The 22,729-nt window shown below is 38.9% G+C and overlaps 1 protein-coding gene across 3 annotated transcripts in view; it reads left to right on the top strand.

Moving 5' to 3' along the window:
• The window catches only part of LOC139444190 (C-C chemokine receptor type 1-like), a 152,379-nt gene that overhangs the window by 48,044 nt on the left and 81,606 nt on the right, over window positions 1–22,729 (top strand). Inside the window, exon 1 of one of the 3 annotated variants that reach the window (XM_071226891.1) lies at window positions 21,917–21,948. The exons of the other annotated variants lie outside the window; for them this stretch is intronic. The gene's annotated coding sequence lies outside the window, so the exon portion shown is untranslated. Of the gene's footprint in view, window positions 1–21,916; window positions 21,949–22,729 lie in introns of those variants that run through there. 3 annotated transcript variants of the gene reach the window in all.

Below are 22,729 nucleotides of genomic sequence, written 5' to 3'. Positions count from 1 at the left end.
ACAACCTCTGAAATTCGAATACATTCGTTTAAACTGACGTCATAAGGTTTCCCATATCTACTTTGATAGAAAACACATTCCCAGGGAGAACAGGCGGCTGAAGAAATGCATGTGACGCTACGCATAAACAAACATTTGTGCACTAACCACACTTAATTCTTCTCCAGATTGCCAGATTCCACATTACTGCTAAGATTCGTAGTTATTTCCCCTGAGAGTGTGACAGAGTAATGAGTATAACATGCCTGTGTGCTGTACATGGGCGTTTAGGAATCATGTCGAGACTGGTCGTGGTTCACACGCAGTCCCTTGGCTAGCTTTCTGTGCATGCCAAGTATCGTGTGTACGTGTTTTACTGTTTGCTTTATTAATTAAATCATGTGCATGTATTTAATCATGGTTACAACATTCAAGGCCTCAGTAAAGCTTTTAAACATATTCAATATTCGACGCCTCAGTGACAAGAATGATGCAATTTCCTATTTTGACTTGTATAACATAATTATGTTCCCGTGCTTTTCAGCTGAACAATGACTTGCCATTGCATGTACTTGTGATGAGTGAGTGGGATAGGATACGCTCACTTTTCACACATTGTACCCATGTGGAGAATCGAACCCGGGTCTTCGGCGTGACGAGCGAACGCTTTAACCACTAGGCTACCCCACCGCCGTATGACAAAGTAGGAATCGTACAATGGTCTCTGCTTTTTGTAGATATTTCTTTTGGGAAATAGCTATTGCTGTTTTTATTGAATTAACCACACATCTACTTTCAGATTGATAGTGAATGCGATTCCATCAGTGAAACGTCAATAGATACACAAAGATGAACATATTTTCGCAGTCAGGGAAACATCGTTAAATAGAAGTCTTGTGGACCATCGACTTTGTGTCGAGGTAGCCGTATTTCGAGATTAGAACATTGTGTTGATAGCGATTATGTCTGGACGATGAAGGATTATCATCATAAAAGATGTGGCGTGATAATGGAATTCCGGTTGTCAAGTTTTAATGTAGTTGATTTTTACGGAGTAATGTATGATCTCGCAACAAAGTGTATATTTGTAAAGAATATCAGACATATTTATTATCTAATACATATATATAATAGTGTTTCAATATTATACCGATACTTACAATGTCCATACATACTTACTCTTTTATCTGAACTACATTGAAGGATCTGTCATTTCGAAAACGACGTTTACCTTCATATTTGATTTTTAATGTATTTTTTATTGATTGTGATGCTTTTAGTATGAAGGATGAAATATTTGTTTTGAATTGCAATCAATGTTGGCAAATGAAATGTCCACCTTTGTACACAGACCGAAATGGTGTAATGCACCGTGACAAAGTGTTGAACACAGCACACAATAACCAACTGACATTCTTTATGACTTTACCACCGGCCTCAGTACTAACAACTACTTCAAATGGAATTTATTCGCTCTTTTCATCAGTGTAACAAAGAACAGTTTCTGGTGGCTGAAGTCGTCATTAATCACGCTGTTTCTTCAGATTACTCCCTATTTACACAGTACTGTTGTATTTTAACTTCAAAGATAGTCACAGTGCCAAAACTGATTCGGTGAGTACAGGTAACATAGTAATTAAGGCATTGCCGTACAATATAGCACTGCCGCAATAGGGATCCATTAAGTTAATGCTCAGTAGTTTTGTTATTCCTCACGGACAAGTAGAGCCATAGGATTGTGCAGATGGAATAACCTGATGAGTTTTTTCGGGTCATCTAACACGACAGAAGTGATCATATCTTAATTCCAGTATCCGAGTTCACAGCGGGGAGTGGGAGCTATTCTGACATTGATGTCGTCATTGTTATGAGCTGGTTTTTTTCTGAGTGAGTTGCACCTCCCTTGGCATAGAAACAACACCATGGACAACATTGTATTGGTTATTGTATTGGATTGCTGGTTAATTGGTGATTTGAAGTAATTTACAATTTTATTTCTAAAAACGTAATACCATAAAATGCTCAGCGATAGAAATGTGTATAAAATGACCGTTGGAGCAGGATACGCTCTTCTTTTGGCAAAAACCTGGAATCATCACTATTTGATAGTGATTCATATACATATGGTAATGATATACTCGAAATCGTACAAACGTCTCTGATTTTAGCAGATATGTGCTATGATTATGGAAAGGGTGTGGTCGTTTTTTTCCCTTTTGCACAATCCGATATGGTATATCCTTGAAACTTTAACAAGTGATTGACATCATGAGAATCGATCCACGTAATTGGGATAGATGACATGCTATCAACCAAGGCATCGAGCCTGACCACCTGATCAATGTAGTCGTCTCTGGTATTCAGCATGGGGACCTGTTTCAACCCAGAATCCTACAGGGTGAGTTATTATACAGTTTAATATTCATTCATATTGTTTATCAACAGTAAACATGATGCATACACATAGATGTAGATAAGTATACCCAATGATCAACTCCTTGTGGTGAGGTAGATATTCAACAGGATACGCCTACGTGCAGGACACAATGAAGTTGAATACAGAAGCCAAACACAAGTTTACCGTTACCGCTGTCAAGATGTCAACACCGTTTCTCTAGCATAAAGTGAAAACGGGAAACGTAGGGACTTCCAACGAAACACGGACATGGGAGAATATGTGTCTGATTATATTAATAAGCTGAACTGATCATGATGCGATTCATACACATGACAGTGCACATGTCGTGAGATTACAAACAGACGATGTACAAGGGTTATAATGTATGTCACAATGTTCAAGTCCACACTCTAATCTCTAGGCTACACATTATGGTCCTACTTGAATGGAGAAAGGTTTAAATGGATAACATACAGGCTCCCCAATGCTGTACAAACTCTAAGCACATACACGAAATGATCACTGCATTAATAGATGTAATACCACAAGTTAAACCACAACAACAAGACCAGATCAATGAAAGAGAGAGTTGAGACCCTTAAACAATTCTAGCTCTTTGAAGACATTCAACAAGTCTGTTATTTTTACAACATTCCTCAAAGATCCTCATCGAGTTAATCGTGTGGTAAATGCTTGACTTTCGATGAATGTTGTAAAACAGCACCCTTCATCTTGTACTGTATGGCACCTTAGATGTTACATGCTCTTCACCAACGTGATCCTTTGGTTGAGGTAATATCATTTTCCTGTAACCTCTTCAGCGCCAATGGGATAGGTGATAACGTACGGACTTCTCAATGAAACTGGCATGTTGGAATGTGGCGAAAACAGCTCCATAAAAAGGAGGAAATTGAAGGAAACATGCAACTGTTGTAGGAGATAATTGAGGCCATCAAAGGATATATATATATGCACTTAAATTTGATAGTAACCTGTAACACTAACGTGCGAATATATTCCTTATATATTCCAAAGGGCGGGCGTTGAATCGTGTCGACTGAAGAATCATTAACGTTGAAACAAGAAAATCGACATGGTAGGCTACTTAGCAAGGCCGTCTTTATGAGCCCTTACCTCAGCATGGGCTGGCGTTTGGCAAGTTGATGTGCAGTAACTGACACTGTGTCTTATCGTCATTGCCTATCCAGCTTCATAAACACAACATCCAGCTGGGAAGGTCTGCCTGGCGATAAGGATGTCTTTTCAACACATTTTGCTATCATCGGTGTGTGTGTGGGTGTGTGTGAGTGTGTGTGTGTGTGTGTGTGTGTGTGTGTGTGTGTGTGTGTGGTGGGTTGGGTACAGGGCTGCGGACCCAAACACCCCATTTGAAATATTTTCTTGTATGTTGTATATATAATCCGGTAAATGCAAATTGTTTTGCGGTTCACAAAAAAGCGCAGCTCCTTTTTCGAAAAAAAAACAGAATCCGCGCTTGTGTACTACGCTGGGTTGGATTTAGATTCGCTCTAAGTCCTTTGGAATGTCTAATGTATACTGCCTTATCCGTGTGTCGTATGACTTATGTTGGCCCACTCTGCCGAAAGGAATCGTGACCGGATCATAAGGTTATTTAAGAAGAAACGACGAGTGGGAGTTGTTTATCGCCCACTTTCGGATGCGATCATTAGGCCATGGCGTTTTTCTGTGTTGCCCAGCTACATCGATGGAGAAAAACTGACCATATACTTCCGTCTTGAAAATAACGTCGTCCAATCTACGACGTCACCATGTTGTTAGCGCATGTTCGAATCTCCAGAAATGATAGAACAATGTTTTAATATGAAAGAGACCACGCTTCGTTCTTCATTGTTCTTTGCGAAGTATCGCATAGCTATCTGATATATAGTCATAATCGATATATCGAGTTCATGGGGCCTGTGTTAAAGAGGTAATGTTGTTCTAGACATATGCCATATGGATACATGTCTATTTGGACATAATATGATGTTGAGTAACTATAGTAAACCAATGAAATTAATAACTCCATCCGAAACACATGTAAATAAAAGTGAAAAAAAACACTGCTAAAAGCAGAGTCGATTGAACAGTTCCGACTACATCATAAGCATGTGTTTATGAATCGCTACCAAAAAGTGACGATACCAGGTGCTATTTCAAAGGTGAGCGTATCCTGCTCATTACCTTAAAATACGTTAAATATGGCATTTGTTGTTACCTTGGCTTGTGCTCTGCAAAAAGTGTATTAAACAAGGACTTGTCAGCCCGGACTGTGTCTGGTTAGGGTGTCCATGTGAAACGGCAGCATGGCATCTCGTTGTGCTTGTACTAACAAAAAAGACATATGTTCGGACGATTACTAGCACACGCACAAACATACACGTGCATGCACGATGTATAAGCGCAATAATCTTGAACGCGACGTTAAACCAAATTTAACCTCACTACCTTTTATATGGTTGTAGCAGCCTGTGGATAACCCAGTTAAAGCATTTCATTTTGCTCACCGACGACTATGTTCCGATTCAACCTTAATAATGACAAACCCTTTTAAAACTCAACATGTGTCGAAAATTTATGATGTTACACTGGTACATAAAACTGTAACCAAAACTATTATCAAGTTATTAGGGTACGACACAAGCTGCGTGTCGATTTCGGAGGTGCATGCTGTGCGATAACACGAATAGTTTTAGGAATACATATGCAAGTATACTAACTATGCCCTTTATCTAAGAAAGGCAGAACAGTTCTCCACTATGCATATTTACACAGTGCACGTAGCATGTTTTCATAGAGTAATATTCTGTTGACTTCTACACAGCATATACATCCAAAATGACTTTCCGTGTCAGTTTGTATGTTATTTATCGCCGCAATATTCCAGCTATATGATGGCTGCCTGTAAAAACAATCGTATTTGGACCAGGCAGTCCAGTGATTGTGGTTATTATGAGCACCGACCCACGGTGTCGGGGTACTATGACGCGAAGTCAACCAAGTGAACACTGAGTCTGATCTCCGATCAATTAATTAACGCTAACGTTCTTACGCTTGCTGGGAATTAATTCTAACCTGTGATCCCACTGGGTCTCAATGTCGGTGAAAAGAATATTAAGCAAAACGCTCTTGTAAAATATTTTGATATTGTAATATTTTGTCATATGCTATGGCATCATCCTTTGAAAATGTTGAACGTTGGTTTAAAGAGAAGAATGAAATGTAATGATAGTGTCACCAGAGAACGTGCAGTCATCATGGCAGTGTCTTCTTAAAAAAAATGTCAGCAAGTGGTGATTATTACTTACAAAACCATCCACCTAATTCAGTTTTGGTACAAATGAGAGAACGCGTGGAATGTAATTCACAAGGGCGCCTAGTAGGCAGGTCTTACAGCTGAGACTGTGGAAAAAACAGCAACGGTAGAACGACGTCAATACAACCAGCTCTGGTATCAAAGTGGCTCAACTGATTTTGTAAGGCATGCTGGTCAAACCTGGATGGCGCGACTGAGGCAGTCCAGTAAAGATTAATTCATAATCCACACTTGAGATAATGATCATTTCCTATTAATACATGTATGACAATGAAGTTTCAGTTTTAGGGAGCAGCTGTACATGTGTTTGTTCGTAAAGTACATTGCCAGTTACATGTAAAATCCAATGCTGTTGCCAGGAGAACCACTCACCCCGATTGGAATTCGGGTTCTAAATCCGCCCCCAGTCCACCATGCCTGGCATGATGATCGGGTGTACAGGCTGTGCGAGGCAGCTGATTGTGTGTTCGCGTACATATACCCCTTAGACGTGGGGTGGAGCATGGTAAACATGGTCAAAAGTACTTTGTTTCCCAATTACCGGCGTCATTTTCACCCTATGCGTCACCCTCTCCTGTATTTGAGTTCAATGAAAAGGCATACAGCTTCAAAGGCACGGCGATGTTGATTTAACTGTCTAGCTATTTGTAATTTTGCTTTTATGTGCCTAATATATTTCAGGAAAACAAGTGAAACTGTGGAAAATGTTGAATGTGCAAATACCAGGGAGAGGGCAATCGAACATTCCACAGAAAGTGGCTTTTGATGTGTCGTATATATACTTTATTGAAAAAAAATAATTTCCTCTATACGATAGTTATCCTCTGTGATTTCAGTCAGACGACCGTTTTCTATTGTACTAATGGTGTCCAACTGAAGACAAGAATGATGTCTAACTATCATAAGCAATATATTTTTACACCATTGTGATTTCTTCACCACAGTCTTGGCACAACACAACGTGAAGATAACGTTAATACTTCCAGAGAATTAGAGATTTGCAAGGGACACTGATGTATAGCGTCCAGACACAGTGATTCAATGGATATCGTTAGCGCTCTGGAGACAGTCAGTCAGTTAGTGAATAGAACAAAGGGGACGTCTATTTTGAGTGCATGTCGTGTTATCAACTTCAGATTAATCGTTATAGAAATCAGTAGATAGTTGCTTTAGATCCGCACATGAGATGACTAACGCTTTCGAAAATGTCTTTGAAGAATACTTTTAAGAAAATGTAAAGACTGGAAATGTGGTATAAGAGAAGAGATCCGAATATGTAACGATATTAAGTGTAACGTGAGCTAATTACGTTGAAAAGGGAGCTTCAAGGGTAAAACATGCCGAATAACACTCAACACTCTACACATAACGGAATGAGGACATTTAAAAGACAGAAATTAGGCCTATTTTGCACATTCAGTTCAAAGCTGATGTCCGCTATGTAGACAACCACTATGTGTTTTCAGATTTTTCGTTTATTTCAAATGTTAAATGCCCCAAAGAAAACTAGATCGAAGTTGTTTTAAGGCATGTTGATTAAATAAAAGCAACCTGAGACATGTCCATAAGCATAAGAAATCTCCACTAAAAGCAGAGTCCATTGTACGATGGCGACTGTATTGCAAGCATGTGTTTATAAACAATAAAATAGTAACATACAATTTATAAGGAATGCAGATATCTATGTCGCAAAGCCGAATGAGACATTTTGCAAATTCGGGAAAGAAAAATAATATCCAAAACGTATTCACACGTAGCATTAAGATTTTCAGGTTTCAAATCCAATTTAACAACGTTTACAACCAATAAGATTGCAGTACATACACCCCAGTATTTACGTGGACACAACATTGTGTCTGCAGAGCACTCGGTACTTTTGTTGTACATGTATGGGTGCCCTACCTGATGACCAATTACATCTGCAATGTACCAGGTGATCTGGCTGTTGATCTTTGCTTACACTATTGATAATTGGCATGTTTTCTGTGATACATTGCCTAAAACGACAGCAAACAAAATACACCCTGGAAAAAAAATACTAGGGATTTGAACAGCAATGTTCAGACCAAGACATCGGTTAGTGATGACGTCACCCGTGCACATCGACTCGGCGCCAAACGTGAGGATACCTCTAAACCAAGACCGCTCATTGCTAAATTACGACTATCTGATGACAAGATAATAATATTGAAAGTTCGAACAACACTAAAGAATATCGGTTATGGAGTCACAAGTGACTTAACTGTCCGCCAACGTGCACAACATAAAGCCGTGAAAGATAGAGGGCTGATTGGATATTTCAAGAATGGTAAGCTGTTAACTAAACCACGTAATGATGAACAAAATCATGACACACAATAATCAGAGAGCTCCAAACGACAATTGATGAGTACCTTACAGCGTGGTGGCTACCATAGGAAATAACAATCCGGCCAGGGCCAGCATTTGACACAGAATGGAAATAACTCAAACACCGGTAGCGATAATCATTTGTCATTGTTGTCCTGGAACATTTGTGGCCTACGTAAAATGTTTGATGATTGTGACTTTATTGCCTGCCTCCAATCGTTTGATATTTTGTGTTTTTGGGAGACATTTATATCAGATTTCCCAGACTTAAACTGGCTACCTGGTTACCAAATGTACTTTGCCCCAGCAGTTAAAACATCGTTTTCAGGTAGATGTTCTGGTGGTGTGTGTCTCTACGTTAGGCAAGATGTTGTCAACCAGTGCATCCATCTTAGCTCCGATATAGAAAACTTCATATGTTTAAAATTTCCAAAATCTGTGTTTAAGTTAAAATGTCATTTAATGTTGTTGTGTACAGGTGATAATAAAAGTGACTTTTTTATTGTCTGATAGGCTTACGCCAAGGATGTGTTTTATGTCCTATACTATTCTCATTTTTTTAATAAATGAGTTATATGTTGATATCATGCAGTCGCTTCGCTGACACATTAGAACTTTTCATGCTACTTTTTGCAGAAAATGTGATTTTGATGTCTACTACTATTATTGGTCTTTTGAATCAGTTTGACATACTTTCTCAATATTCAGATAAATGGAAACTTAGTGTTAATCTTGATAAAACAAATATTGTTATATTTCGTAGAGGTAGTCGAGTGTCCGCAAGAGAGAATGTTTTTAAAGGTAAATGTATTAATGCTGTGTATGAATACAAATACCTTGGCCTATTGGTTACCCCTACACTGAATCTGTCTGAAGTCTGTAATTAATCTCAAAAACAGAGAAAAGAAAGCTATGTTACAAGTCTACTCTGTTATCTCTAAGCTTGGAGGTTTTTTTACCGAAAATATATTTTAAATTATTTTCTTCTCAAACACAACCTATTTTACTATATTGGGTCTGAGATAAGGGGTTGTAAGAATTCTATACAATTGAAAAGGATCATCTCCTCGCTTGTAAAAAAGTTTTTGAATGTTGGTATGTCAACACCAAGTAATATCATGGAGAATGCAGGAGATTCCTATATCTTACAATCGTTGCTTGAAGTATTGGTGTAAAATAATAATTATGCCTGAACACCATTTACCTGAGAAAGCCTACAACATGCTTGTACACCTCGATAGTCTTGGAAAGAACACATGGGCTTCTTGTATACGTAGATTGCTATATAATATGGCTTTGGTTTCTTTTGGCTGTCCAAGACAATTGGTAACGCAAATGTTTTCATTAAGTACTTTCGCATTCGTGCCATTGATATGTTTCATCAGAAATGGCATTCAGATATTTAGGAAAGTTCAAGATATGATACTTATCTCCAGTTCAAGTCATTGCATGAACCAGAATCTTATTTATCAAACTTATAATTACGGTACAGGAATTTTCGTAACATCATCATTCGTTTTAGACTTGGCCTGAATGATCTAAAAATTAACACAGGGAGATTTTCATCTGTTGAGAAATCCCTAAGGTTGTGCCCAATCTGTGACATTGTTGTCGAAGATGAAATCCATTTTATGTTTATTTGCCCTATATACGAAAATCTAAGAAACTAGTACTATCCGCAGTGGTCATTATCTCATTTAATGCTATAACATTGTCTTCATTACTATCCTGCAAGAATCAACCGGCTCCGTACAATCACCATGCGTTTTTTGTTACGAAGTTAATTGTTACCTTGACTTTGTATCTTTTATGTTATGTAACTCCGTTGTATATGGGCCTGTGGCCGTTCATACAATAAAGAATTGAATTGAATTGAATTGAACATCCCCAACCGTCATTCACAATTCGCTATTAACGTCCACCAGAATGACGTATCATTCTAAGGCGATTTGCGCTTGTGGCAAAGTGATGACGTTTATCGAACGATTAACAGCTTTTCTTTAAGAATGTTCCACAACAAGGGCTTTTTACAAGTCAGCGCTTACCGACCTCCAATGGAATGCACTCAGTGTTCGGCAACCTAAGCTCATTTTATTCGATTTTGACTGTGGCCTTTATTCCAGTTTGTTCTTCTTTTCAAGACTTTAATTCTTACAGATCCTCTTCTATCGGTTTTCAATATTGATCCGTCAAGATGAGTTATACTTTTTTCGCGGGTTACAAGACCATGAACTCTCCGCAAAGAGAAATACGAGTTCTACCATTAACTCATGCTCTCGTATACTACTCCCCTGACTACTACCTGTGTCACGCAGGAAGAGGGTTTATTGGATATTACCTTTTCATTTCAATTTAATCATGCATTTACGACCATCTATTGCAGTCAGCGTCACCTAGAGTCATGCTGGTCTGATCACGTGTTCATTCAAGTCTTAGTACTCCAATGGTCTAAACAGACCTAGTCATACCCAAACAGCCTCAGAAGCCTGCTAAAAGGGGCCCAAGGGTACATTCACTGTCCGGTACCGCGGAAAGACTCATAAATGGAATGGCAGTTTCCTACGATCATACAGACTAGAAGAACAGTATGCATGTGATTGATCGTGTATTGTGACAATAAAGATGGGGGTGAATGGCACCGTTGAACCATCCTCTTTATTTCTTTTAATTAAAGTTATAAGCCCCATGTCATTTCTTTACACCCTTTCCGAAGTAGCAAACAAACTTTTAAACATTTCCATCGGACATGTTTCCGCAGGGATTCTTATGCCAAACCACTCGTCTGGGCATACATTTGTATTGCTTGTCTCTCAGGGGATAGAAAAGCGAATAGTTTGGTTAAACTGGTTGCTGAGAGTGACCACAGCTGGGAAGATCAATTGCAAATTAAAGCTATAGTCACGATAAATTCTCATACATCGATCACTGCCTGTTTGGGTTTCGTATTATAATTACAGACAATACCTTATGTACCTGTAGTATATTTATTCCCTCAATGTAAAACTACTCACTCACACATTCAAGTGGTTATAATGGTGAAGGCCGGTTTGTCTGATTTTTTAAAGAAAGAAATGTCCTTCTATTTGTCAGTGATGAACGTTTCTTAACAAAACATATGCTGACGACAATCGCGGAAGGCCTGTCTGTCTAAATATTAGCATAACAACAAAACTTCATGTATTGTCAAAACTTCTAGACCGGACTTGTGCATAAGACGCATCCCAAAGTGGTTTAAGTGTAGATCATCACATGTGATCTCATCCGTTGTTTAATCCGCAGACAAAAAAGAAATCGCTCACAATTTATAGCTTTACTCATGTCCTCATGGAGACGTAATAACGCTATTAATTGCTTTTCCGACGAAAATAGTGAAACAAACAAGGCTTTGTTAAGCTGCTTACTTCGAATTAAGATTATTCCGAAAGAGTCTAAAAGAAAATCGGTTAACTTTCTTTAAGATGTGGTTTCATAACAAAAAAATTACATACACACGGGCACGTAGACAAAAAGGCCTTGCGTTTTTAATTCGATAACAAACATTACATTTATCCATGCTTCTTTTTCAACGTGAGTAACATATTTTCAATAGGTCGCCAAGAGACTAGGATTTCTGCTGCTGATAATAATATCTAATACGTGAACATTTTAAATTGTTTCATGCCAAATGTTTTCTTTTAAAGAATTGATAACAAAAAATTACTCTATCCCTTCAGGCATGTGAAAACATCAAATGTCTCATTTTGCCTTTCGGTTAGGCCTTTCATCATTGTGGAGTGAAATGCGTCTTTCAGGAGTATGGGCTCCGTGGTGACTGACTGGATGCAAGTGTGATAAGGCATGTCATGAAACAGGACAGGCGCACGTTCTGGCGATAGAGTTTTTGAGACAAGTAATTGGTTATCTGGCAAAAGGTGTCATTTGCAGCAAATTTGGAGTTAGGTTTTCAGATCAAAGATCCTCAGTTGGGTGTTATCTGTGTCACACAATGACGTACATCACGAAGAGGTCGAGCCGTCGTCTGGATAAGGGTTAGAGGCGTACCCAAGGGGAGATAAGTCTGACAAGTACGGGGTCCAAGATGATGACAGGCGGACGTTTCTTCTCAGGAAGTGCTTGACTTCTGTCATTTCACACTTGACTGAGAAAAGCTTCGATGTTGCAACGGTGTTTCTTTCATTTCATTGTTTTAAAATTGTAGATGAAAACAGAAAGATAATCACTATTTGCAACACCTCCATTAGGCATGTCGCAAAATGTAGAATTGATCTTACTTTCAAAGATCCATTTAGTTTTTAAATAGGAAAAAATGGTAAAAGGGCGCTTTTGCAATATTCCATCAATTTTACCCGGAGGAAAAAAAAAGTATAGACATTGTACCACCATTGAGAATCAAACTTTCCAGTCTGAGCCAGGCAAACCAGTGACTGGATGAATGAGCAACGTCCGTTATGTTAAGCCTAGTGAAAGTAATTAAGTATGACTGAACTGCAAAAGAAACGTCACCATGATACATATATATATATATATATATATATATATATATATATATATATATATATATAGAGAGAGAGAGAGAGAGAGAGAGAGAGAGATGAAAAACCTTATTTGTCCAAACACTGTAAACATACTTTGAGACATATTAAAAAGATGAAACTTGGCAAAACTGGTCATCAAGGTTGAAATTAAAGTGTCAAATGTTCTTAAAGCGAAATCCCTGAGAAAATGGCATCACAAGACAGTATCTCGTATGTCCGCCATGTGCATTGATGACTGCCGTGCAACGTCGATACATGGAATGGATGAGACGGTTGATGAAGGCCATAGGCACTTGAGCCCACACTCTGACGCAGTTCAGCTGCAGTTGTCGGCCTTGGTCGGACGTCATCCAGCAGTCTTTGAATGTCGTCCCACAAGGTGAGTGAGTGAGTGAGTGAGTATGGTTTTACGCCGCTTTTAGCAATATTCCAGCAATATCACGGCGGGGGACACAAGAAATGGGCTTCACACGTTGTACCCATGTCGGGAATCGAACCCGGGTCTTCGGCCTGACGAGCGAACGCTTTAACCACTAGGCTACCCGACCGCCCCTCGTCCCACAAGGGCTCAATGGGACTAAGGGCAGGCCACTGCATTGTTCTGATGCCATTCTGCTGGAGGAAGTCTCTTGTGGCTCTCGCAGTGTGGTCACGGGCGTTATCATGCTGAAACACGTGGCTGTGGCGACGTGCCAAATGAGGTATGGCGTGTGGTCACAAGACTTGATCAATGTACCGAGCTGCTGTGACACCATTGAATCCCTTGACCGATGTTCTGGAAGACCACAGGGCCGACCCTCTGTGCAAGGCCAATTCCACCCCACACCATGATGCTCGGACCACCCCACGAGTCTCTCTCAACAACACAAGCATCCGAATAATGGTACCCACGGCGTCGCCAGACTCTCTCTCCCTCTGCTGTTGAGATACAGTAACGGCTCTCGTCTGAGAAGAGAACTCTTCTCCACTGCTGGTGGCGCCAATGCTGGTGCTGTGTTGCCCGCTGAAGACGGTCCTGGCGATGACGTGGTGTCAGAATAGGTCCTCGGTGTGGCCTGTGACAGTGGAGGTGTCTGCTCGTCAATCGTCGACACACGGTGTCCGCACTAGTGTGTAGCTGGTGTGTCCCCATGGTCTGTCGAGCAGTTTCCGCAACAGTAACAAAGCGATCTTGAAGATGCTGTCGCACAATCTTACAATCCAGACGTCGGGTGGTGACTCTTGGTCTTCAACTACGTGGTCGGTAATCTGTAATGCTGGTGGTCTGGTACCGTTTCTGGAGCCTGTATATGGTCCTTACGTGGACTTGAAATGCATTTTGGCTACTTGCCTGGCGGTTTGTCCAGCTTGCAATGGTTTAAGGACTTGATGTCGCTGATTTCTTGTCAATCTTGACATGTGGTAGCATTCAATAACGAATAAATGTTATCCGATCTGGGTGGATTTTTAAAAGGCAAGAAATGGGGGAACGCATGTGCATTTCAATTTGCGCAGAACTCACGTGCATCGGGTTACCATATCCGCTGCCGTGATACATTTGGGCGATCGGTTTTACTGTCATCTGCATTGATTTTTTATCACCATCATTCATTTTTTCCGGTCAAGGTAATGTTACATTTAAGAAACTTTGACAAAGATTACCCAGATATTTAAATGACAACTTTTCATGCAATGTTACTTGGAGTGACGTTTCTTTTGCGGTTCAGTATGTGGGGTATTCAAACATTTTTTTTCAAAATTCTAGTGAATAGAAGCCAGCACTTTAGGTACAGATGTAATATACAAATCAAGATGCTATGGACAATGTATGCTTAATGTTAAATGTGCCATATGTAAAAAGAGCTTACGTCAGAAAAGTTAAAGATTGTCGAGCTGGTTGACGTGTGATGTTTCGAGGTTGCCCAGGACTACCTTCCACGTCAACAATTGTGGCACTTACACAAGAGACGGCTAATAATTCCAAAGTGTCTGAGAGCCTTCAAGAAGTGTTCAATTAGGCAGACTAATTTCATCTATAAGGATGGTGAGAGATAGACGTTTACGAATGGTTCCGGAACTCTTTGAACTTTTCAAATGGTATTTCCTGACTGAACGGGATTGTGAGGTGACCCCAGCAAGTTGGCCTTTATTCAATTATCAATTATGTAGATTCTCCCAGCTTTCGGGTTTTAAAGAGAACTGTGTCATTTGAAGCTGGGAACCGTACAGTAACGCAGAACTGATGATCTCAACACGATGAGTGTATTTTAGCTCTTTTACAAAATCGCCATCCATTCCATTCCAAGACCAATGTTGGCCGTCCTGCCATTGTGGTTAGAACACTTTAGTACTCGCAGACTTAAGGATGCACTGCCAGTTCTTCAGACATCGTCAACTCAGGCTGCCCTTTCCGGAACCCAGGAAGCAGTAAATGAACGTCTGTTCCCAATTTGGAAACGATAGCCGGAACCGATGTACTTGTCTCGGTTACGACATTCTTCGTGTATAATTGGGTAGATTAACTGTATTCGTTGTTGTATGGTATAACTGGGCATGTACGAATGGATCTTATCTTCTCACGATAAGCAGTTAAACTCAAAATGCCTTTTTGTTAATGTCATTTTTGTGCATTGCAAACTGTACATGCATCCATCTACTATGGACATGGGGACTTTTACACTGAATAAATTATTATCTCATTGTGTAATTTAAATGTGTTCGTATGTCATGGATATGTACATTATGGATAACATAGTGTATAAAAAGTGTCAGAAATAAAAATATATCACGTTGTTGTCGAGCTGCATAAGGTGTTAGGCTATATAAATATTCAACTGTGATGAATATGTCACTCTGCTGTCTTGTATGCCATTTACATGTCGATTACATGTAAAAATCGCCATCTTCTGTGTGTATTTATAAAATCGGTGTAATGACATTTGTGTTCATGTGTACCACATTATATACATTTCCCAGACGGAAACGTGATGTCGTTTTGTAACATTTCCTTTTGACAAGGTCTTTGACAGGCAACATGATATCATACTAATTCAATTCACGCCTGGCGCTGTTAGGGAGCTTTCGGTTTTTAACGTGATGTTACTCGGTAATGTATCTGTATTGCACCGAGCAACTCAGCTCGTAAGGTCGCGCTCTGTACCGTTTGCAGTCCTATCTGAGTCGGTTCCCCGTCAGGCAGTAGCGGGTCAGTGGACTTGATAAGATGCTCGTTGTGGTGACAGACATGTCAGGATGTTCCCGACTTGTTTCTGATATCGCTGGCTCAAGTCATATATATAGGTGCACTCTGCTACCTCTGTTTGATATATATAATACCGCAAACACACTTATTATCGACGAGGCACCATGAATATGCTGCATTCGTGATTTCGATGTTGCAAAATCTGAATGAAATTTAGTTTAAGTGAGAGGTATATTATGTTTTGACATTATATATGGGCCTCGGGTTTATTAAAAATAATGCAATATTTTCCAAACGTGAGAGTGAGTGAGTGTGTGAGTGAGTGAGTGAGTGTAATGCCATGTTTAAAACTGTATTTCAGTTATATCATGGCATATCAGCTTAATGAGGGAGACATACGAAGTGCTGCAGTTGCACTTGGTGCATTGGTAAAATTCACAGGAACGGTTACAATACTGACAAACCTAGAAACTTAATTAGGGGAATCTAGGATTCGAACCCAAGATGGTTTCTAGCAAGGGTAAGCAAATCTGCATGGCCAACTGGAACACCCTGCCCCCTGTTTCTTAAAGAATACATATAATGATTTGTGTATGGAGAAGTACATCTATCATAATTGATGTATACATGTAGTACGTAATAAACCATGGTCGAAGTTAGCACACTCAGTGACTTTACATGTATAAGATCCTATTATGCACTGAAGCGCATCTTCCAAATACACATGGAATAAACAATGAAAAGGAGTTAGGTATTGATATTAATTCATACGGTCTTTCTGCCCGTTAACTATAAAGTCGATTGGACTGCATCAAAAGAAGTATTGATGAAATAAAATCTAAAGAAAATAAAAAATAATTAAGAAATGATTCATGCAATATTTTTCTCACTGGTTCAATTCATTTGGAGAATTGGCTTGTCTTCATGAACAGGAATTGATACATGTCCATAATTCATTTCTTTATATACGTGTAACGAGTCATTTCGAACACTGCATACACTGCTGGTGTCCCGGCTTGATCTGCTTTACACAAACTCAATGGTAAGATTATACGTATATGCTTCACTGGTTCCGGATACTGGGTTCATCAAGAAAACACATTTTTCTCGTTTCCAGTCACACATCTCTGCATTTGTTTAGATCTCCGCATGAATAATTTAATACATGAAACCTTTTATCGCCCCCATGTGCATTTACGTATATGCAAACATTATTCATGCACAACAAAGCTAGTAGACCATTTCTTACACAATGATCCATCTCAAGGTGCTGTTGGAATCTTATAACGTTCCAATTACTGTTTGTTGTTGCCGATGCTGATACCGTACGCAGATATACATACCTTCGGGAATATCGTGTCAGTAGAATGCATAATGTATTTTGTGTTTAAATGTTCTCAGCCTGACAGAAAATGCTGACATTGCGGTAATATGTAAGCACCGGTGGATGAGGGCGCTCAAGGGCATATATGGAGACGAGTTAGTTAACTGTAGGTACCTTACTACATACTTATCTGCAGATATATGGTGCTTGGCATTGGTATTGTTAACCGACAGATGTGCAGGACACTTTACATAGAAATACTCATATTGAGTCGAATACGCAACTTTACGTGACTGTACCGGTAATTGCAGCAGGTGACATTGTTAAATATTTGTTGATGAAAACAAACACACACACACACACACACACACACACACACATATATATATATATATATATATATATATATATATATATATATATATATATATAGACGTTCTCAATCGTATATCGTACGGAAATACATGGTTTCGGAATAACGGATATCACAGCGACATATGCGTTGAAAGGCTGATCATGATGAAAACGGTACATAATTATATTGCCCTTAGCTGGTTTCACAAGTGTAGGTTCTAGTTTGTTTGTATTTCATGTGTGTACATTGACCGATATCAAATGCACAATTGTTTTTGTGCTGCTGTTTTCACGGTGCTTTACGACGTACGGATTGTACAGCTTGAAGAAATCGTTTGAGTTGAGACCGCGGGGGTTGCCAGTGGTTAAAACGTTCTCTCGTCACGCTCAATGCCCACGTTCGATTCCCCACATGGGTATAATGTGTGATGCCCATTTCCGGTGTCCTCCGGCCTGATATTGCTGGAATATTGCTAAATGCGGCGTAAAATCCAACTCACCCACTCACTCGTTTGAGTCGAATAAAAGCGGCAAAACTCTTTCTATAGCCACAAGAAATCTCTGTTGAACGCACAGTTGACTGTACGAAATGGATTAGATTTACTTCAAGCGCTAAATTATTTCTATTTATATAAGACCCGAGAGCTGTGTGTATCGAAGCTCTACGTGTATCAGCTTCTTCATCGTCGTGATACACCATCACAAATCGCATGATGTTATTTTTATTTACAATGTATACGTTTATCTTCCCACGAATTCTGATTTACACCTTTTTCATATTACATTGAGATCCTGGCACTCAACTCACAATGTCTCATCTAGCACAGTTACCTATTCATACGTATTCAAACCAGATAGGGAAAGTCACAGTGTTATCCTAAAGGGACATGAGTTTTTATCAGTCACCAAACACGCATGATTAACATGCCGATACTCCATGCTAAGGTCACGCGAATTGGCCATTTATCACAGAACTATCGGATTATTTAGAACTAAACAATATGAAATTCCCCAATTCATGCTGTAAAGGCACGATGTGTATTCAAGTTCGAAATTGAAATGATCGATGCGCCAATTAGTATTAGCCAGCTAATATCCAGTTACCGGGCTTTTTTCTATAGCGTTATAGCGTTTGGTCGCTGCGTTAACCATCATCTTACATCTGGATGCTTCCTTGTACAGTTTAGTTTCAAGTCACAGAATCTTGAGCTCTGGGGAAGACTCCGCGTTGAAGAACAATTGCCAGAGGGCTTCAGCTACGACGTATTAGTTTTTTTCAATAGTAAGACTTCACTCTTCTTCTTTCGGGAAAGCTCTGTCTTGGTTGTCCGTCATGTATTTTCAGAGCAATAAGAAGACCGATATCTTGTTTGATTACAGGCGCCAAACTTATTCACTGATTCAATGAAAGCAGTGTCTTGGACCAAATCAGATTCGTTCCTGCGCTGATTACCAAAAGTGCCAAACTCAATCGTAAATCAAACAGCATTACAATTTCCAGACACTTAACGTTGAAACAAAACTGGATTACTTACAGTGTCTGTCACAACGATGAGAAAGTAATTTTACTTATGCACTGGCTTGTTTCAGTGCAACAAGTTGATTGATAGTAGATGCAAATCAAAGCGACAAAACCCTTTTCCATAATCTCTGTTACAAGCAGACCGTTGTACTATTCGGACTCTGTCAATAAGTACGTGTTAATGGTATGTGCTCACCTGATTGCGAGCACCTTCTTTCGTCACTATTTGATAGTGATTCATAAAGAAATGCTTAATATGCTATTGTCGGAATCGCGATTTCATAAGCTTTTTGGAATGGTTTATATTCTTCATGATTCACTATCAAACAATAATGAAACCACGTGTTCGCGAGAAGGTAAGTGTATCCTGTCCCACTTTTAGCGAAACTAGTGAATTGTATTGTACATTATTTTGGTCTTCCGCGTGTCTACCATAAACGTTTTTTTAAATATTTACTGAGGCCTTGAATGCTGCTCTCTGAGATCAAACAACTATTGAGCAAGTGTCGGATGATGCTCTTTGAAATAATCGTACAAGGAGCATGTTCGATTGTACCTCAAAAGTTGTGAAAGGCTAGTGCTGCTAGAATATTACTCGACATATAGGGAAAATTATGCAGTTATGTGGAAATGTTACTATCACTCTAAATCTTTGTGCTGAATCTAAACATGCAACATATGATGCGAGTTTATTGACAGTAGTAAACCAGTAGTACGATCTATATGCAAAAATACATCTATAAATACATAAGGTCAAACGACGGAGTTGTGTGCCGTACATGTACCAGGATCCAGTTGTCGTGGGTTCAAATCATATAATGTTATTTCTATAACTGTCAACACTAGTCAACATTATTGCCCTTTGATTACCCTAGATTACTGTTGAAAGCAGCGTTAAACCAAACTCACTACTCACTCACTTTGATTCAACAAAATGGTAGTCCTCTACGAAATACTTTGAATTCATGTGTCCGTTCTGTCATCATTTCAAACAATGACCAAATTGCAAACGCTTAAAACGTTGTTTTTTTTCATTTATCATTAATTGATTTTCATCAACCGTTACGTATAAAATGTGCAATGGCTAAAGAGCCGTTATGGGTTATATATGACGTTATTTCCGTTTATGCACTCATTAATGGCATGCTTGTGAAAACTAAGATTTTGAAAAAAAATATTTGAAAGGCTTCATACTCATTTATTGCTAAAGTACCACAACAAATTCCCGATAACCACGCCGCATATCTTGCATTATCTTCAACAATAATTGTACTTAACCGTATGGCATCGTCCAATAATGTAATGGTGATTTATTCAAATGTCGCTTTCACGACCAGTATGAAAACCAACTTTTCAAAACATCAGTGATGGATCTTTCAAATAAATTTCAAAAATGTGTATTTAATACTGATCAGTAGAACTATTTTCACAATCTATTTTCCAATCGAAGTCAGATTCCCATTCTCAAAATCTTAACGTGATAAAGGGAGATAATTACGGATGTCTATAAATAACATTTTCTCTGTGGATTTAACAGGACGCGCTCAATGTGATGGCATTTGTGTGACATGTATAGAAAATCCATGGATTCCTGTATGGAAGTAAACGTGTAAACATCGCCAAGTGAGTCAACAACTCCCCGTGGCTAGTCTCATGGATTCTTTTCGTTCAGACACCATTTTGAGACTCTTTGCTTTGAGTTACATATTCAAGGAAATATTTTAAAAGCATCCATTGATCCTTAGAGCATAGTGATATTTACCACAGGGAGCTTGATGAAATGTGCTTTTTCTATTCACGAATAAACCTTAAACCTCCCTAATCAAATTATTGGCGAACATTACAGCTTTATATTTGATTAGCACATTCTAAACGTATTGATCCTTTTAAGTTGCAATGTCAATTTTTAATCATATACTGATCGATACTGCGGTGGTTTGATGGCACGATTAATCTCAATATTTACTTCAAGAAAACCTTCTGAAAAATAGTTTCAATATTGCAAGTCTTTTTATTTTGAATGAACCAGCTTCCTCCTTTGGCAAACACAAGGGAATGTTAAGGGAAAGGTACAAACGAATGTTTTCAAAGCAAATCATGTGTAGAAAATGCGTGATTATTCCTTGTACCAGTGCGATACCACTACGCTTAGAATGCAATCAAAGAAAACCTCGACCCAAGCGGTCCTGGTGTCAGTTTCTTTGATATCAGCTTTGGCAATGTGCTATTGAAGATTACTTTATAGTATCTTAATAAAGGGTCAATATATTGTCCAAGTGTCCATGTCGACATCAAAAACAAAATGAAAATAACAATTAACATATTGTGATGGTAAAATGTCAAGCACCTTAAGCACCTTTGCAGTCTTTAAAATCAGCATTTGCTGAAAATGTATAATTTGACAAAATTTGTAACTGATTAGTTTAAAGTTTGAAGGAATACTATCCAAAGATTTAAATTATTAAAAACAAACGAGAAACGATGTCGCTGAACAGTAATAATAGCTTGATGCAATTTCCTATTTTGACTTGAACCATGTCATGTTCCCGTATTATTGCAGGTGAACTGATGACTTGCCTTTGCATGTATCTGTGACAGGTGCCCCTGTGGGGCAGGAAACGCTCGCCTTTTCCCGAGGTATCATCACTATTTTAAAGTGATTAATGAACACCTCTCGTGATATGGTCGGAATCGTGCAATCAACTTTGCTTTCAGCAGATATTTCTTTTGAATTTGGAAAGGGTTTTGTCAATGTTATTTATATTGATCCACGTTGAAGGTATTATAGCCAGTTTGTTTTTACGCCGCTGTGAACAGTATTTCATTTTTACTTCAGTTATGCCCCATTTGGTGAAACCCACGATCACTGTGAGTGTGAATCTGGGCGAATGTGGGATTCCAATCCGCGATCATCGGATTCAAGCTTCTTGCCAGTGAATGACAGACTGCAAAGTTTCGAAATAGCTGTGGTGATCATGTAGCGAGTTCTATATCATGCATTTACATCTATTACAATACATAAATCATAATCGAACAAAGGCTGTTTTCCGCTGGTTAGTCCAAAGCCACACCAGCCACATATGCGTGTAAAGAGCTTGAAAAGAATACATAAAAAAGCGTTTCAAATTGAATGTAATAACGGGATAGGTTTACAAGGTGATATCATTTAAATGATCTCGAAATAATCTTTCAAAAAGAAATCATATATTCATAATATCATTTGTTTGTCTGTTGTTTAAATATTCCAGCTAAATGACAGCCGGTCTGCAAATATTCCAGTGATTGACATCATGAGCATCGATCTACGCAATTTGGATACAATGACATACATCAACTAAGTTAGCGAGCCTGACCACCCGATCCCGTTAGTCGCCTTTTACGACAAGCATGTACTGCTGAAGACCAATTCTAATTCTGATGTGAACGGGAGATTCATAATATTGAAAAACAAAACAGAACCACTGTAACGTGGAACAGTCATAAATTACAATCGTGTCACCATTGTATCTGTCGAGATGTCAAAACAAAAATATTTATACCCATTAACTGTCGCAGGAAAAAAAAACAGTGCCCAACTTAATTAGAGTGGATTATTCATTCAAAAGTGACATTAACAAAACTGGGATACAATCATTTTTGTGTGGTAAACGAGAACATGCTGTGAAAACAACGTGGCCATGTTCCCGTCGTTGGTCCTGCATGCTTGCTTGGGTATCATCCAAACGTCATTGCTGATCGGGTTAACATGGG

Source organism: Haliotis cracherodii, unplaced genomic scaffold (genome assembly GCF_022045235.1).
Source record: "Haliotis cracherodii isolate W230 unplaced genomic scaffold, xgHalCrac1.p SCAF_1, whole genome shotgun sequence".
NCBI classification, from domain to species: Eukaryota; Metazoa; Mollusca; class Gastropoda; order Lepetellida; family Haliotidae; genus Haliotis; species Haliotis cracherodii.
This window is presented reverse-complemented; position numbering and strand designations above follow the sequence as displayed.